This window comes from Canis aureus, chromosome 13 (genome assembly GCF_053574225.1).
Source record: "Canis aureus isolate CA01 chromosome 13, VMU_Caureus_v.1.0, whole genome shotgun sequence".
Taxonomy (NCBI): Eukaryota; Metazoa; Chordata; class Mammalia; order Carnivora; family Canidae; genus Canis; species Canis aureus.
The window spans coordinates 45,894,603-45,913,720 of NC_135623.1; the positions used below are offsets into that span (position 1 = coordinate 45,894,603).

At 37.6% G+C, this 19,118-nt stretch overlaps 1 protein-coding gene across 3 annotated transcripts in view; it reads right to left on the bottom strand.

Moving 5' to 3' along the window:
• BLTP3B (bridge-like lipid transfer protein family member 3B) overlaps window positions 1–19,118 on the bottom strand; it is a 96,046-nt gene that overhangs the window by 73,288 nt on the left and 3,640 nt on the right. The window contains exon 2 of one of the 3 annotated variants that reach the window (XM_077845956.1): window positions 10,664–10,797. The exons of the other annotated variants lie outside the window; for them this stretch is intronic. The gene's annotated coding sequence lies outside the window, so the exon portion shown is untranslated. The remainder of the gene's footprint in view (window positions 1–10,663; window positions 10,798–19,118) is intronic. 3 annotated transcript variants of the gene reach the window in all.

Here is a 19,118-nt window from a genome sequence, read left to right on the forward strand (position 1 = left end):
TTTCTTGATTCATAAAATTTTTCAGAATTTCTTATTTGCAGATTTTTGTTATTAGTAACTTACCAGAGAGCATTGTTCAGGGGGATACATGGCTGTCTTGAAACTGCTACCTAGAGTAAATTTTTACAAACCTGTCAATCTGGCATTAATTTTTGGAGAGTACATGCAAACATGAAATCCAGAGCCTATCATCTTTTTCCACAGAAAAATATTTTTAAGGAGACTTTGAGCATAGAAATAAAAAGGCAGATTTTATTGCATTACATGGTAATCCCTCTACCAAAATCAAAATATCTACAATTAAGAAAATCACACACACACGCACACAAACAGGGGAGTTGGGATATGAGGTATATGAACACTCTTTGTACTATACTTATTGCTTTTCTATAATCTCAAAGTAGGGCAGCCCGGGTGGCTCAGTGGTTTAGCTCTGACTTCAGCCCAGGGAGTGATCCTGGAGACCCGGGATCGAGTCCCTCCCTGCATGGAGCCTGCTTCTCCCTCTGCCTGTCTCTGCCTCTCTCTCTCTCTCTGTCTGTCTGTCTCTCATGAATAAATAAATAAAATCTTTAAAAATAAATAAAGTACTTCAAAATAAATATATTCTTTTAAAAACTCATTTGAGTTGCATAGGAAGGTTTATTCATTTTGTTGTGTGCAAATTTCATTTTAAAAAGTTACTGGAATAAAAATATCAATTGTTTCCATATCCTAGCAACAATAGGAACTGACAATTTGGAAGCACCATTTACACTAGCATGGCAAGTATGAAATTTTTAGGGATAAATCTGACAAAAGGTATATAAGCCCTATATACTGAAAATTATTAAATGTTGATGAAAATTTAAAAGACATAAATAAAAAAACACATACATAGATCAGAAGACTCAATATTTTAAGATGTCAGTTCTCTTCAAAAAGATTTATAGGTCCCAAGCAAATACCAAGCAAGCTTTTTGGTAGAAACAACAGGTTGATTCAGAAACTTATATAAATATACAAGATATAGAATATCAAACTAACTTTGAAAAAGATGAAGATACTTGGAGGCCTTATACTACCAATTTCAAGACTTCTTAAAAAGCTACAGTGGGGCACATGGCTGGCTCAGTAGGTAGAGCAAGAAACTTGATCTTGGGGTCATGAGTTCAAGCCCCACATTGGGCATAGAGCTTATATATAAAAAACAAACAAACAAAAAACCACTTTAGTATTCAAGATGGTTTGAGATGGGCATAATGACAGACCCATGAACAATGGGACAAAACAGAGCCCTGAAAATGAACTGAATTTATAGTAAGGGGATTTTCAAAAAGCAAATCAATGAGAAAAAGATAGGGGTGCTTGGGTGGCTCAGTCGGTTAGGCATCTGACTTGTGGTTTTGGCTCAGGTCATGATCTCAGGGTTCTGGGATCAAGCTACACATAGGGCTCCACACTCAGCATGTTGTCTGCTTGGGATTCTCCCTCCCTCTCCCTTTGCCTCTCCCACTTGTTCTCTTTCGAAAAGTAAATAAATAAATCTTAAAATAAATAAATAAATAGGTGCATCTGGGTGGCTCAGTCAGTTAAGTGTCTGCCATTGGCTCAGGTCATGATCCCGGGGTCCTGGGATCAAGCCCCACCTTGGGCTCCCTGGTCAGTGAGGAGTCAGCTCCTTCTTCTCCTTCTACCCCTTCCCCCAATCATACTCTCTCTCTCAAATAAATAAATAAAATCTTTTTAAAAATTAAAATAAATAGGGACACCTGGGTAGCTCAGTGGTTGAGCATCTGCCTTTGGCTTAGGGCATGATACCGGGGTCCTGGGATCAAGTCTTGCATCAGGCTCCCTGTGGGGAGCCTGCTTCTCCCTCTGCCTCTCTGTCTCTCATGAATAAATAAATAAAATCTTTAAGAAATAAATAAAAATAAAAAAGCCAGGTAGATCCATAAGCAGCCTTCATACTATCAAAAAATATCAAATAATTTTAGAATTTTAGCACCTGGAATATTCTTCTAATCCAAAGCCTTCATTTTATTGTATAAAACGTAAAGCCCAAAAGGGTTTAAGTCGACCGCTAAGGTCTTATCAAGACAGAATCCAGCCTACAATCAAATTTGTACAATTTAAACTTAAAATGTATTTCAAGATCAATTACCATTTCATTGTCATACTGATTGATTTTCAACTCAACAATATTTAATGAACATTTCCTAGGCATTATAGGAGTATATGGCAATTTTTACCTTCAAGGAGCTTTCAATGTCCATTTCAGGCTTATTAAATATTTAAGACATAAATGTTATTTTCTTTAAGGAAAACTATGGTGTTAATGGAAGAAGAATCAAGTTATACTCTTAATAATTTTTTTTAGTATTCTCAATTTACAGAGTTTGTTTGGCTTGGTTACTTTTATTATATATATGTAAAGGAAACCACCCAATCTTGTCTAGCCAGTTTTTCACATTTAAAGAATTGAAAACTTTTAAAGAATGGAAGAGGTTATAAATGGGCAGCCTGTAAGCTATGTTTTATCCACAAACACATTTTGTCTGTCTGAACAGTTTTTAAAAATCTGAATGAGTGGCTAACAAGGTAGACCTTGTATTAAAATCTCAGTTTCCTTATTCACCAAGTAGGACTGACCAGTTTCCTGACCAAGTAGGACTCATTCTGGGCTGCAAGGGAGGTTCAACCTCTGCATATAAATCAATGTGATATATTACATTAATAAAAGAAAGGACAAGAACCATATGATCCTCTCAATAAATGCAGAAAAGGCATTTGATGAAGTACAGCATTCTTTCTTGACTAAAACTCTTCACAATGTAGGAATAGAGGGAACATACCTCAGTATTATAAAAGCCATATATGAAAAGCACACAGCAAATATCATCATCCTCAATGGGGGAAAAACTGAAAGCCTGTCCCCTAAGATCAGGAACACGACAGAGATGTCCACTCTCACCGCTAATGTTCAATACAGAACTAGAAGTCCTAGCCTCAGCAATCAGACAACAAAAAGAAAAGGCATTCAAACTGGCAAAGAAGTCAAACTCTCACTCTTCAAAGATGACATATTTTATACGGAAGATCCAAAAGACTCCAGCCTAAAATTGCCAGACTCATACAGGAATTCAGCAACATGGAAGGATATAAAATCAATGCACAGAAATCAACTGCATTTCTATACACTAACAATGAGACAGAAGAAAGGGAAATTAAGGAGTCGATCCCATCTACAATTGCACCAAAAACCGTAAGATACCTACGAATAAACCTAACCAGAAAGGCAAAGGATCTGTACTCTGAAAACTACAGAATCCCCACAAAAGAAATTGAGGCAGACACAAAGAAAGGGAAAAACATTCCATACTCATGGATTAGAAAAACAAATCTTGTTAAAATGTCTATGCTACCTAGAGTAATCTACATATTCCATACAATCCCTATCAAAATACCATCAACTTTTTTCACAGAGCTGGAACAAATAATACTAAAATTTGTATAGAACCAGAAAAGACCCCAAATACCCAAAGGAATGTTGAAAAAGAAAACCAGGGATGAAAGGAAAAAAACAAAACAAAAAAAACAGGGATGCCTGGGTGGTTGAGCATCTGCCTTCGGCTCAGGGCATGATCCCGGGATCCGGGATTGAGTCCCATATCAGGCTCCCTGGAGGGAGCCTGCTTCTCCCTCCTCCTATGTCTCTGTCTCTCTCTCTCTCTCTGTCTCTCATGAGCAAATCAATAAAATCTTTTTAAAAATAAAATAAAATAAAACAAAGAAAACCAAAGCTGGTGGCATCACAACTCTGGATTCAAGCTCTCTTACAAAGCTGTAATCATCAAGACAGTAAGGTACTGGCACAAAATCAGACACATAGATCAATGGAACAGAACAGAGAACCCAGAAGTGGACCCTCAACTCTATGGTCAACTAATCTCAACAAAGCAGGAAAGACTATCCAATGGAAAAAAGACAGTCTCTTCAACAATTGTGTTGGGAAAACAGGACAGCCACATGCAGGAGAATGACACTGGACCACTTCCTCATACCATACACAAAAATAGACTCAAATGGATAAAAGACCTAAAAGTGAGACAGGAATCCACCAAAATCCAGAGGAGAACACAGGCAGCAACCTCTATGACCTTTGCTGGGGCAAACTTCCTATTACACACGTCTCCAAAGGCAAGAGAAACAAAGGCAAGAATGAACTACTGGGACTTCATCGAGATAAAAAGCTTTTGTACGGCAAAGAGTCAAGAAAACCAAAAACCACCTACAGAATGGGAGAAGATATTTGAAAATGTCTTATCAGATAAAGGGCTAGTATCCAACATCTATAAAGAACTTCTCAGGGACACCTGGGTGGCTCAGAGGTTCAACATCTGCCTTTGGCTCAGGGTGTGATCCTGGAGTCCTAGGATTAAGTCCCCATCGGGCTCCCTGCAGGGAGCCTGCCTCTCCCTCTGCCTGTGTCTCTCTCTCTGTGTCTCTCATGAATAAATAAATAAAATCTTAAAAAAAAAAAAAAAAAGAACTTCTCAAACTCAACACCCAAAGAATAAATAATCAATTAAGAAACGGGCAGAAGACATGAACATCACTTGGCATCAGAGAAATACAAAACCACAACGAGATACTACCTCACACCAGTCAGAATGGCTAAAATTGACAAGTCAGCAAATGACCTGTTGGCGAGGATGCAGATAAAGGGGAACACTCTTAACACTGTTGGCGAAATGCAAGCTAGTGGAACCACTCTGGAAAACAGTTTGAAGGTTCCTCATAAAATAGAAAATAGAGCTACCCTATGACCCAGCAGTTGCACTACTAGGGATTTACCCCAAATATACAAATGTAGTGATCCAAAAGGACACCTGAACCCCCTGTTTACAGCAGCACTGTTCACAGTAGCCAAATTATGGAAGGAGTTCAAATGTCCATCAACAGATAAATGAAGAGGATGTAGTATAAGACATCCTGCCATTTGCAACAACATGGATATGGTGAAGTCGGTAAGTGAAAGAAGTCAATCAGAGAAAGTAAATTATCGTATGATCTCACTCATAAATGGAATTTAAGAAACAAAACAGAATCATAGGGGAAGGGAAGGAAAATAAATAAGACAAAATCAGAGAGGAAGACAAACCATAAGAGACTGTAAATCATTGGAACCAAACTGAGGGCCACTGGAGGGGAGTGGGGGGATGGGATAACTGGGTGATGGGCATGAAGGAGGGCACATGATGTAACGAGCCCTGGGTGTTATACGCAACTGATGAATCACTGACCTCTACCTTTGAAGCTAATAATATACTATATGTTAATTAATTGAGTTTAAATTAAAAATATTGAACTTGTAAAAAAAATAAATGAAATTGGGAATAGAAAAAAAACTCTGGATTTCCTAATTTTGTTAAAACACTGGAAGATCTGACACAAATACATGTGCAGGCATCCTTTATGGCAAAAACTGAGCAATGATTAGGCTCTCGGGTAACTTAGACAAAGTAAGACATAATTACTGCTTTCAAACAGCTCACAGTTTATTATCAGAGACAAGCACAGAAATCGTGACAGTACATTATAGTTTCACTATGTGCCAAGCACTATGGGACAAATACTGCAGTAAAAATAAAAACAGGATAAGACAGAGGTACAGGAGAAGTAGTGATAATTTTTAAAAATACTCTTTTGGGAAAGCTTCACGGAGGCCAAACGAGCTATTTTTCAAGATTAAGTTTCTGCTCAGTGAATAGGAGAGAGGAGCGCATTTTAGGCACAGCAACAGCATGTTCAAGACTACAGGATCACATACAGGAGTCGCAGATGAAGCATATGGCATGGGGTAGTTTGTAAAGAAATGGTATGCCTTTGAAAGATGGTCTGAAACCAGATCATGAAGGACTCCTGCATCCTACACATAAGGATTGTTCCCACAGTGCTTCTAAGAAGATTACTCATGATTCAACATAGCCGGGCAAAGAAATAAAAAGGGAAAAGATCTAATAACTGATCTCCCTAATTACTGATTCAACTAAACTACTAAAAGATAATTTATGAGCATAGCCTGGTCTTTGTTCCATTAACAAAGAGCCCTACTTTTACCTTATCTTATGCAATTAAGTTCTATTTTAGTATTTCTTGGTACAAAAAGTCATTTTTTTTTTAAGATTTTATTTATTTATTCATGAGAGATACAAAGAAGCAGAGACATAGGCAGAGGGAGAAGCAGGCTCCCTAAGGGGAGCCTGATGCAGGTTCGATCCCAGGACCCAGGGATCACAACCTGAGCCAAAGTCAGACGCTCAACCATTGAGCCACTCAGGTGCCCCCCAAAAATTGTACTGTTAAAAAAATCTATTTTTTTTAAAAAAGCTTGTCATGAGCCATTAAGAACTTTTTACCAAAATTTTTTTAAGATTTTATTTATTTATTCATGACAGACAGAGAGAGAGGCAGAGACACAGGCAGAGGGAAAAGCAGGCTCCGTGCAGAGAGCCCAATGTGGGACTCGATCCCGGGTCTCCAGGATCATGCCCTGGGCTGAAGGCAGCGCCAAACCGCTGGACCACCGGGGCTGCCCCTTTTTACCAATCTTTACATGATACACCACATTAACAAAACAAAGGATAAAAATCATATGGTCATCTCAATAGATGCAGAAAAAGCATTTGACAAATTCAGCATCTATTTACGGTAAAAATTCTGAACTAAGTGGGTATTGAAGAAATGTACCCCTCAACATAATAAAGGCCCTACAACAAATTCACAGCTAACATCATACTCAACAGTGAAAAGCCGAAGGATTTTCCTCTAAGATCAGCAGCAAGACAAGGATGCTCACCCTCACCATTTTAATTCAACATAGTATTAGAAGTCCTAGCCAGAGCAGTTAGGCAAGAAGAAATAAAAGGAATCCAAATTGGAAAGGAAGAAATAAAATTGTCAATTTGCAGATATAACATATAGAAAACTCTAAGACTCCACCAAAAAACTACTAGTAAGAACTAACAAATTCAGTAAAGTTGCAGGATACAAAGTTTACAGAAATAGGAATAACTAATAATAAGTTACCAGAAAGAAATTAAGAAAATAATTCCACTTACAACTGCATCAAAAAGAATAAAATATCTAGGAATAAATTTGACCAGGGAGTGAAAGACCCATATACTCTGTAAGACACTGATGAAAGAAACTGAAGACAGCACAAATAAATGGAAAGATACTCTGTGCTCATGGAATGAAAGAATACTGTTAAAATATTAACTATATACTACCCAAAACAATCTACAGATTCAATGCAATCCTCTTCAAAACACCAATGGCATGTTTCACAAAACTAAAACAAAGAATCCCAAAACTTGCATGGATCCATGAAAAGACCCTGAAAAGCAAAAGCAATCTAGAGAAAAAACAAAGCTGGAAGTTATCATGCTTCCTAATTTCAAATCCTACAAAGCTGTTAGTAATCAAAACAGTATGGTATTGGCATAAAAACTTAAGTCAAATATATCAATAGAGGGGATCCCTGGGTGGCTCAGCAGTTTAGCGTCTGCCTTTGGCCCAGGGCATGATTCTGGAGACCCAGGATCGAGATCGAGTCCCACGCTGGGCTCCCGGCATGGAGCCTGCCTCTCTATGTCTATCATAAATAAATAAAATCTTTAAAAAAAAAATGTATATATATATATATATATATAGAATATAAAGAGCCCATAAATAAACCCACACATATACGTTCAATTAATATATGTAACAAGGCAAGAATATACAATGGGGAAAAAAAGTCTCTTCAATAAATGGTGGTAGGAAAACTAAACAGCCACATGTAAAAAATGAATCACTATCTTATACCAAATAAAAAAAAAAACTCAAAATGAATTAAGGACTTGAATGTGAAGTCAGAAACCATGAAACTCAAAAAAAAAATAATAATAAGCTCTTGACATTGGTCTTAGCCGTGTGTGTGCGTGTGTGTGTGTGTGTTTTTTTTTTTACCAGTCTTCTCAGGCAAGGGTAACAAAAAGCTAAAATAAATAAATGGCATTACATCAAACTACAAGCTTTTCTACAAAAGAAACCATCAACAAAATGAAAAAGCAACCTAACTGATTGAAAGAAGATATTTACAAATCATACATCTTATAAGAGGTAAATATCCAAAATATATGATGAACTTATACAACTTAATGTATTAAAAAAAATCCTACTTAAAAATGAGAGGATCCAAATAAACATTTCCCCAAGGAAGACATACAGATGGCCAGTAGACATATGAAAAGATGCTCAACATCACTATCATCAGAGAAATGCAAATCAAAAGCACAATGAGGGGGCACCTGGGTGGCTCAGTCTGTTAAGCATCTGTTTTCAGGCTCAGGTCATGATCAGGGTCCTGGGATTGAGTCCAGCATTGGGCTCCCTGCTCCGTGGAGAGACTGCTTCTTCCTCTCCTTTTGCCCCTCCCCATTGATCATGCTAGTGCACACTCACTCATATGCTCTCTCGCTCGCTCTCTCCCTCCCTCTCTCTCACTTGCTCTCTCTACTCAAATAAACAAATAAAATCTTTAAAAAAAAAAAAAAAGCACATAGAGATAACACCTCACCCCAGTCAGATTGGCTATTATCAAAAGAACATTATTAAAAAAAGTAGGGTGCCTGAGTAGTTTCATCGGTTAACCATCTGCCTTTGGCTCAAGTCATGACCCCAGGGTTCTGGGATTGAGCCCTAACCAAATCCCTGTTCAGCAAGGGAGTCTGCTTCTCCCTCTCTTTCTAACCCTCCCCCTGCACATGTTCTTGCTTTCTCGCTCTCTCACTCTATCTCACTCTCAATCTTTAAAAAAAAAATCACTATGATGTACACCTGGAATTAATGGGATACTATGTGTCAATTATACTTCAATTAAAAAAAAAGATTTTTACCAAGAAATTAAATGGTTAAGATTAGCATTTTGAACAGATCTCTCTACTCAGTGCCAAGAATAAAATAAAAAAGTATGAGACCAGAAGGAAATGAAAACACTTATTTGCAAGAGTAACACAAGAAATGATGAGTTAAATCTGGGTCATGACAACAGAGATATTCAAGTCTTGTTGATGTCTACTTTGTGCCAAGAAGTCTGCTGCGTACTAGGTTCAGGAAAAGGAAGAAAAAATTAAGTTATTTAAATAAAAAGGCATCATAATTGATAAAAATGAGAAGATAAAGGGAAAAAAGAATTAAGTTTGGCAGAAGACTTGAATAAACAAATGGATAGCTGTGGTTTAAACTAAGAATAAAATTGTAACAGCTCATCTTCAATAAGCTAAGCACAAACCAGGCCAAAAAAAGATATGTTGAGAAAGTGTAATCTAAAAAAAGCAAATGATTACAGCTATGACTCTACTTCAGGAGCAAAAGGTCTCAGACGACTTACTAGAGGTATATGCAAAATCAGAACCATCTTTGAATGCCTTTACAAACAACATCCTTAACTATCAATATCCTAGAGATAATCCTTGATGATCTACCTTCCTTAATGGTCTACCCAAGGCTTCCCTAATGGTCTACCTAAGGTTAAAGCCTGGCATCTTTTCTCTTGGCAATTTTTGTTTAGATCCATATACCCAAATGACAGTATAGAATCAAGGCAGATAAGAATATGGAAAATAATATTTAATTGATATATATCATATCTAACACATGGCCAGTAAGTTTATCAAGTGTCACGTTACTCCTATGTAATAAGTTGCACAATTCTGCTCATGGTTATCATTGTTTTTTAGGATGTTCTTTTATTTTTAAGTGATCTTTACACCTACTGTGAGGCTTGCACTCCCAACCCCAAGATCAAGAGTCACATGTTCCACCAACTAAGCTAGCCAGGTGCCCCAGTCATGGTTAATCTTTTAATTACCAGTTTCTTACTACACTTTTAGAACAGGTTCAAGGTATTTATGCAGATAAATTTCCCAAGCGTTAGAAGTATTCAAGGATACATTTCTAGGTTTTTCATTAAATCCAACTTTAACAAAATTAGCACTATTTCCATGAATCTGGTTTTATAACATAATTACTTTCCCTGATAATGAATTTTTAAAAGGGGTAGGGGAAAGGGAAAGTAATAAATGAGGTGGCAAGCCTTTACATTCCTCAAGAATGAATACTGTTTTCACTGCTGTTCATAAATTACTTCAATCTCTTTGATAAAGATTGTAATTAACATTAAGTATACAAAATAAACTCCTAAGTCCTTTAATAAGAGAAGTGATGAAAACATTCTCTTTATCAAAAGAGCCTTCATACCTCATTAATTACATTAGACTAAGATATCGTCCCCATTAAAGAGTAGATCAAATGCTAATTACTATTTCCAAATAGCTGACTGACTGTAAGTTATAAAACTCTCTTTTAACAATAGAAAGAGTTGGTTATAACTTTAAGTTGCCTGGCAAACCTTATATATTAGAAAAGTCACCTTAAGAGAGGAACTGCATGAACCTATAGGTACGGTAAAAAAAAAGGGGGGGGGGTGGCAAAGAAGGAGAAAAAGAAAATCGTATCTGACTAATGCAGTAAGAATTAGAAAATGTTCTCAAAGTATCTTTATGTGGGGTATAATAAGTGCTTGCATTTATAAAAAAGAAAGAAAAGTCAGAACGATGGGGAATAGAAGTATTACCTGAGGGCAGGAAATTCAGACAAAAGGTCCCTATTCCTGGTGAAAGCAAGTAGTAGTCAGGTGCCAAGGTTTCTTAGACTCCTTGATTATGAAATTCACAGCACACCAATCTCCACCACAGCCAGCAGGGATCGCTGCAGGGAATGGGTACACAGGGGACATAGGAGGGAGCAAGTTTAAGGGAAGGAAGAGGAAAGGAATGATATGATAAAAATATTTAGCCGTGATGCACTTAAAAAAAAAATACAGTCGCATTTCACACTGGAATAACTAAGGCAAACACTGCTTAAATTCTAAGATAAATGAACCATTTATGAATTCCTTCATTCTCTCTACCACTGGTATTACTACTTATCTAATAAATTAATATTTTTTAAATGTCTATATTAAAAATATTAAAAATGAGATAGCTAGCTCTGTTGTACAAGACTTACATGAAGACCAAACTGCATAATTCAACATTAAATCAAACCAAATAGGACAAGCACTCTAAAAGACAAGTGATTTACAAATACAAATTATCAAATTAATGTAACTACCAAAAGTCCATTTAAAACTGTAATCTTAGGGATCCCTGGGTGGCGCAGCGGTTTGGCGCCTGCCTTTGGCCCAGGGCGCGATCCTGGAGACCCGGGATCGAATCCCACATCGGGCTCCCGGTGGATGGAGCCTGCTTCTCCCTCTGCCTATGTCTCTGCCTCTCTCTCTCTGTTGTGACTATCATAAATAAAAAAAATTTAAAAATTAAAAAATAAAACTGTAATCTTAGATTCATTTTACGGAGAATTCTAAAAAGTACAGTTAGCTATGACAAGTAACCCACAAACCAAAGAGAGATCCAGCAATAAATTATATCTATAGATACTCAAAAGCAAATCAGAGAACTACAGTATTAATCCAAGTTTTTAATCTAAATTTTTTGGATATAAATCATCTGCCAAAAATGTATTCAGAGTAACCAATTTATATCCTATGTATTTTATGAAGGCCAAAGTAGTATAAATCTATTCTCTAGTCAGTTGAAAATGTTTCTAAACAACTATGTATAACAGTACTGTGGCAGATGCTAAAGGTGCAACAGTGAACAAGATACACACAATTACTGCCTTCAGAACTCAGTCTGTCACGATGATCCTGCCCTTACAGAGATGACAATCTAGGGGCACTTGGCTGGCTCAGTGGAGGATGGTACTCATGAGTTTAAGTCCTAAGTTAGGCATGGAGCCTATTTAAAAAAAAAAAAAGAGGACAATCCACAGAATTAAAAATATGAAACTTCTGTTGTAATAAAAATATATTTTAAGAGCTAAAGGAATAAAAAAATGAAGACCAATGAGACTAGCCTACCTGGTTAAAGCTGGCTATGAAAGATGTACAAGTAAAATGAAGCCCAAGAGGATGACCTGGCAGGAAGGAATGTAGACAATCTGGCTACAGTAGTAAGACAACAGAAGATGGGTGAAAAACAAAAAGGAGAAAAAGTGCAGTATTGGAAAACAGTGGAAAAAAACTGCAGCCAAGTCTCTAGGATCTAAAGTATCTTTATGGGGCACCTGGGTAGCTCAGGTCATGATCTCGGGGTGCTGAAATGGAGCCCCACCTTGGGCTCCTGGGTCAGCAGCAAAGGAATCTGCTTGAGGATTCTTTCTCTTCCTCTGCCACCACCCCCTCCCCGCCTCATCCTCACAGGTGCACAGGCATGTACTCTTTTTCAGGTAAACATAGAAACTTTTTTTTTTTAAGAAACTTTTTTTTAATAATTAAAAAAAATATATCCCTAACTTCTCTAAATAATTGCTTTAAAAATATTCCCTTGGTATGCATGCCACTGTCCAAGCAAACAGATTTAATAACTATCCATTTGATATCCCAACACTGTTGTTTGTGCTTTTAATTCATTATTTCTTTACAAGTTTCTCTGGACTTAGACCACCTCTGTCTCAATGTCCCTACTTCCATTAAAGTTGAATATAGAACTCTGTGCCTATCTCTCAAGACTTCTATTTTATCCTGGTATCTATTTACTTATCCACCATACTGTTTTCAGAAGCCATTTCTAGTTCTTAACTTCACTTACATATCTTATAGATCTTCTTTTAAGTATTGGTAGAAAGAATAAATGAATGATTTATCAATGGGAATAATCATACTTTTAATACTCCTTAAAGATAATATAAATCTTACATTTTATGATGCCCCTTTTTATAGTATAGTTCGTTTATATATAAAGTTCCATCACAGCAGAAGAAAACTTTGGAATAGGAACTGAATTTAGTATCTAACAATACAGTATGACCAAGTTTTAAAATGACTGAATTTTCTCGTATTTCTAAATTTATCTCTAAATATTAATTCCTATCAATAAAATTACAAACAAAAGGTTTACAAATAGAAAACAGGAAAGGAAAGCAACACTTGATGCTATGCTAGTAGTGGCAAAAAGAAGCCAGAGAGCTCTCTCTTAATGGTATTTTTGGGTAGAAAAAAGTACATACCATATAGCTAAAAATAAGTCTTAAAGAAGAGACTAAAGATTCAAAATTTATATATAACATTCATTTTGGCTGGGAGAAGTCTCAAAATAAGTCAACTAATTATCAGACAGATTAACAGTAAATCTAATGTCTGAAAAAATTAACAGTAACTATTAACCTGAATGATATATGCTGCAGCTCTTAATTTTGTTTTAATAACTTGGTCTTGATATAATAACTGCTCCTATTTCACTCATTGAAATAGTCGTAAAGTTACACCTGTAACTTATTTTCAAACTTACTTTCTGAGCTCTAGTCACTAATATCAACTAAATACCAATATTTAACAGGAATATTAAATTATTCAATCTAGTATATACAATATAATATGCAGAACATAGAACATATACAACTGATAAGAGATCGAATTACTAAGGAATGTTTAGATTGGAAACTGCATTATTAAGGCAAAGTGTAATATTGCAAAAAAAATTATGCAACTATTAAGAAATGGAGAAACTGTGCTTTCCCAACTTCACAGAACTGCTAAGTCAAAAGACTATGTTTCCCAAGCTTCAAAGAACTACAGAGTCAAAGGATTTTCAAATAATAAAAGAATCTCCTAAGGGATACTGCAATAGGATGGTGAAATACCAAAAAAGAGTGTGAGACTGAAATTTAATGATAAATACTGAAAATTGAGTAAAAGAAAAGCAAACTGTTAGGTAGGAACAATGGCCTGAGCAGACAGCATAGAATAATCATATTAAGAGTACTGGATCAATGACTTCACCACCCAACACTACCTGTCAAAATTTGGGCAAGTTACAAATCTTAACGTTTTAATAATTTCCTTTTCAGAGACCAGGACAAATCTTTTCTGATTCTAGAATGGTAATATTACAACACCCATCCAATGGACAAAGCATCCAACACCCTTTTCAACTAAAGTTTACAAATTAATCCCCTGAAACTAACTTCTGAAGAATCAATATCTGTTTTTTTTTTTTTTTTTTTTTTTTTTTTTATGATAGTCACAGAGAGAGAGAGATAGGCAGAGACACAGGCAGAGGGAGAAGCAGGCTCCATGCACCGGGAGCCTGATGTGGGATTCGATCCTGGGTCTCCAGGATCGCGCCCTGGGCCAAAGGCAGGCGCCAAACCGCTGCGCCACCCAGGGATCCCTCAATATCTGGTTTTAATTGGAAATTAGTGTGAAAGAAATGGGCACATTTACATATGTTACCTCTACATAGTATACTTATTAGCAAAATATACTATAAAGTCCACCCCTTAAAATTCATCTTACAATTCACTTCGCTGTAATCATGTACTTCATAAACCAATATACCTGAAACACTCGATGCTGTCGCTGCCAGACCTGTGAACCAGACTACCACCACGAAGGCTGCTTTGTGACCTAAGGCTTCTTGAATTCAGCCCCCATTCCCATTCTTCCCTTTTGTTTAACAGCACCTGTAGGTACACCCTTGGGGTGTTAACACTTTGGATCTGCTCTGGAGATTCAACTACGACACATACCTATTTGCAAACATTCTCCTCCCTGGTGGTCTCCTCGCACATACTCTCCAGCCTCTAGAGCTACAAGAGCAGGTTTCACAGGAGGTGGGGTTGTAGAGGTCTGCCTGCTTTGCAGCCACTCAGGACCTGCTTCTGTTCATAAACCTCCTTAATAAACCATTTCTCACCAAGCTGAACTTGGTGTTTTTCTTCAGTCTTAAGGTCCCTTAGGCCTTTGGAGGTCGTTTTGCCTACACTCCATTTGACGGAACAGCAGACTAAAATGCGTAAATTAGTTCACTAGTAAAAGGCCTCTCCATTCAGGTATCTAGCAGGCATCCAAATTAATACACCCAAAACCAAACTCCGTATCTCTCTACCTAAAGCCCGCCCCTCCTGCAGTCTTCTACTTAACAGCAACTCCATCTCCTCATTTGCTTATGTCATGACTGTTCTTTCTCTTTTTTTTTTTTTTTTTTTAAATTTATTTATGATAGAGAGAGAGAGAGAGGCAGAGACACAGGCAGAGAGAGAAGCAGGCTCCATGCACCGGGAGCCTGACGTGGGATTTGATCCTGGGTCTCCAGGATCACGCCCTGGGCCAAAGGCAGGCGCCAAACCGCTGCGCCACCCAGGGATCCCTGTTCTTTCTCTTTCAATCCGCATCTTACCCGTCAGAATCCTGCGGTTCTACTCTCGAAATACATTTAGAACCCGACTATATTTCAACAAGTCCACCACATCAACCTACACCCAAGCCGATACCTTTCTCACTTGGATAATTAGCACTTTTATTAGGCTCCTGTTTCTGCCCTTGTCCTCCTATTATTTACTTCCCATATGGCTGCAGAGTAATCCTTGGTTCAAAGCCTTGCTGTGGCTTCTGATCTCACTCAGGATAAAAGACAAAGTCATTACAAGGTCCAACCAGTTCTAGCCCCGTTTTCTCTTTGATGCATCTTCCTCTACTTAACTTCACTCCTCACTTCACTCATGTTGGTGGCCTTATTATATTTCAAAAATGGCAAGCAAGATTTCACTTCTTAATCTCTGCATTTGCGTCCACTACCTCTTTCCTCTCTCTTCTCAAATATCACCTTCTCAATTAGACCTTCCTGATCACCAGATTTAAGAGAGCAAACTCCTTCCTTACTTCCCTGCACTTCCTATCTCCTTTCCCTGTGTTCTATTTTTAATAGCACTTACCGCAAACTGATATAATGTTCTTCACTTTTTTTTTACTATCAGCCTCCTCTGATTAAAAATGTAAATTCCATTAAGGGCAGAGATTCATGCCACAACACAAAGGACTAGAGCCAGTACAAAGTAGCACTCAGTAAATATTTGTTAAATAAACAACTGTCATATATCTAGTGTTAAAGTCAACAGTACTGGAGATTATTTTTAAAATACTGTCAATCTAACTAAAAATTACTTTAAAAAATTCATAGACTTATAAAAGTAAATTTATTTATATTTCTTTTTTTTAATAAAGATTTTATTTATTTATTCACAAGAAACACACAGAGAGAAGTAGAGACACAGGCAGAGGGAGAAGCTGGCTCCATGCAGGGAGCCCGATGCCGGACTGGGATCACATCCTGACCCTAAGGTAGATGCTCAACTGCTGAGCCACCCAGGCATCCCTATTTCTATTCCCAAAGGGTAATAATTAACTCAAATTTTTTCCAATTGCCGAATCCAAGTAAGCCAAATCTCACAAATTTCATGTGGTAGTATAGCTCTAGGAACAGGTAACGTTTAGTAATCCTACTCATGCTTCCTATGCCACAGTAGGAATCATTGAGGTTTCCCAAGAGCCGAGACCATGTCTTACCCATCTTTGTATCTCTAATGCCCAGTGTTCAAGAACCTGATAAACATCAACTCTAAAAATTCTTGAGCTTTGGGGCACCTGGGTGGCTCAGTGGTTGACCATCTGCCTTTGGCTCAGGGTGTGATCCCAGGGTCCTGGGATTGAGTCCCACAGTCTTCCCGCAGAGAGCCTGCTTCTCCCTCTGCCTGTGTCTCTGCCTCTCTCTCTGTATCTCTCATGAATAAATAAATAAAATCTTTAAAAAAAATTATTCAGCTTTACCATAAAAGTAGAAATGTAATTAGCCTATCATAATTATATAAAATTATCATTTGAAAAAATAATTTGACGGTTGAAATAATGTTGTGTTTCCTTTTAAGAATATTTAATTCAGGAATGATATATAGACCTAGTCATTATAAGGCCCCACAAGGTGGCCTGGTTTTCTCTGTGATCTCATCTCCCTCTACTTCCTTCACTCCTCATTCCACTCCAGAAGCTTATATGCACCCTAACTTCTCTTCAGCGATTCAGTTCTACGGCCTTAATGGATACCTTACCCTAAATTAGGCCTAATCCTCCTCTGACATTTTAAACTTTAATATAACACTTTCAAACAAAACCTCCAATCCTTCCAGTTCTCTCATTTGTTTTTCTCAACTGCTCTCCCATTCAGATAAAATTTCCAATTCTTTGATGGTTCTTTCCAGACTATCAGCTGCTGTTTCCCTCTTCTCTTTCTTTCACAGCATAAGCTATCCATGAATACACCGTGAGGCATCGTAAACTCTCTATCACTTTGCCATTCACTCACAAGACCCGGCAAGTGTTCAACCATTCCTAATCTCCCTAACAAATATTCCAAATATTCAACAATCTTCTCAAAACACCCTTTCTATTTACTCCTTCCCCTTAATTTAGGGAACATATCTTGTTGAGACTATCAAGCAGTTTCTCCTACCTAGATTATTAGTCCCTTTCCAAGAATGGTCCCCTCACCCGACCATAAATTCCGTTGGGATACTGATGTCCTTCTAATCCATTACTTTTCAAGTTAATCAGAGACCCTCTGTAGACTCTATATTTCCATGACAGTCAACTGCTCCTGAACTCTGGAGTCCAAAAACCAAACTGATAACCAAACATCTTTAATGATCCTGCTCCTCTTCTGTCTGGAATTCTTTATCAGCAGTCACCTCCCGGGATGAAATACAATATCTTTAATACAGCAAATGAGGCCTTCTGACATCTAATTTTTAGTTCAGGGCCTATTAAAGACACCAAATGGAACAGCAAGCCACACTCAAGGTAGTTTCCCTCTGACCATATCTTTGCTTTATGACCCTTTTGCCATTGTTAACTGATATATGTTGGTAAGTAGAACTGGGCCAAACAGGTTCTCTCTCCCAGGAATCTAAAACTTGACAGAAAAACCAAAAACAGGGAGTTGTGAGAGGTAGAAGCAGTAGTTATCAATCAAGAGATTTTACTCCCAGGGGATATTAACAATGCCTGGAGTGCTACTGGCATCTAGTGGGTAGAGACCAGAGATGCTGCTAAAGACCTTCAAACACAGAGCAGGTCTTCACAACAGAGAATTAACTTGTCCAATGAAATTTTAGGAGCTGGTTAGGTCCTGCCTCTCCCCAGACTTTGGGACCTATCCCAACAGCTTTCTGTTACAATTCCCTTATTACTTAAGTTAAACTGAGGTTTTTGTTGTTTGCAAAAACAAAATAACCTGAAGTAGCACCAGTACCCTAGTTCAAACATTTGAAATGCTTGTATACTTCAAACAAGTTTCTCAATCTCAAAACTACTGACATTTGGGTCAAATAATTATTTGTTGTGGGAGACTATGCTGTGTACTGCAGCATGTTTAGCAGCATTCCTGGCCTCCATCCCACCCCACAAGTTGTGACCATCAGAAATGTATCCAGATGTTACCAAATATAACATCCTAAAGTACATCCCAAATGTAACATGTAACCCCTAAGGGGCAAAATCACCTGATTGAAAACCACAATTTTAAACTATACAAAGACTCCATGGTTGTATAAGACTTTATGAATGGTTGTCCTGCCAACTCCCACTTCCCATAAACCTTGTGTCCAGCTTAGTGTGTATGAGCCAAAGCATGGGAGGAAGGGAAGAGGGAACATTTGTATCTGAATCTCTCTTACTCCTTTTCAGGTCCTAGTGTTAATACACTTCATCTTCTAGCTTCTATTTTCCTCCTCTTCTCCTGTTTGAACACACAAATACAAATGCCACAGTAACAGGAGGCCTTGAAAGGTAGCTCTCGTTATTTCCTTTTTTACATTTGTTCTAACTTTTCCTTAGAACTCTTCATTCTTTTGTGAAAAATACTCTCTTGGAGAAGACTCCAAAACATACTCTGCTGGTTCACAGTAATTTCTCTTCAAGGACTTTCCTGTTTCACTTCTCTTAAAATATAACTACTCCAATCCCCACCCCCACCACACACACTCCCTCACCCTCTTGCCCTGCCCCCTTGCCCAATCCCAGGAGGCACGTGGGCAAGCTCCAGCTCGCACGCGCTCTCTCTCTCTCTCTCTCTCTCTCTCTCTCTCCTTCCCTGTTCAGTTTCAGATCAGTTCCAAGTACACAAACTATTTTTTTA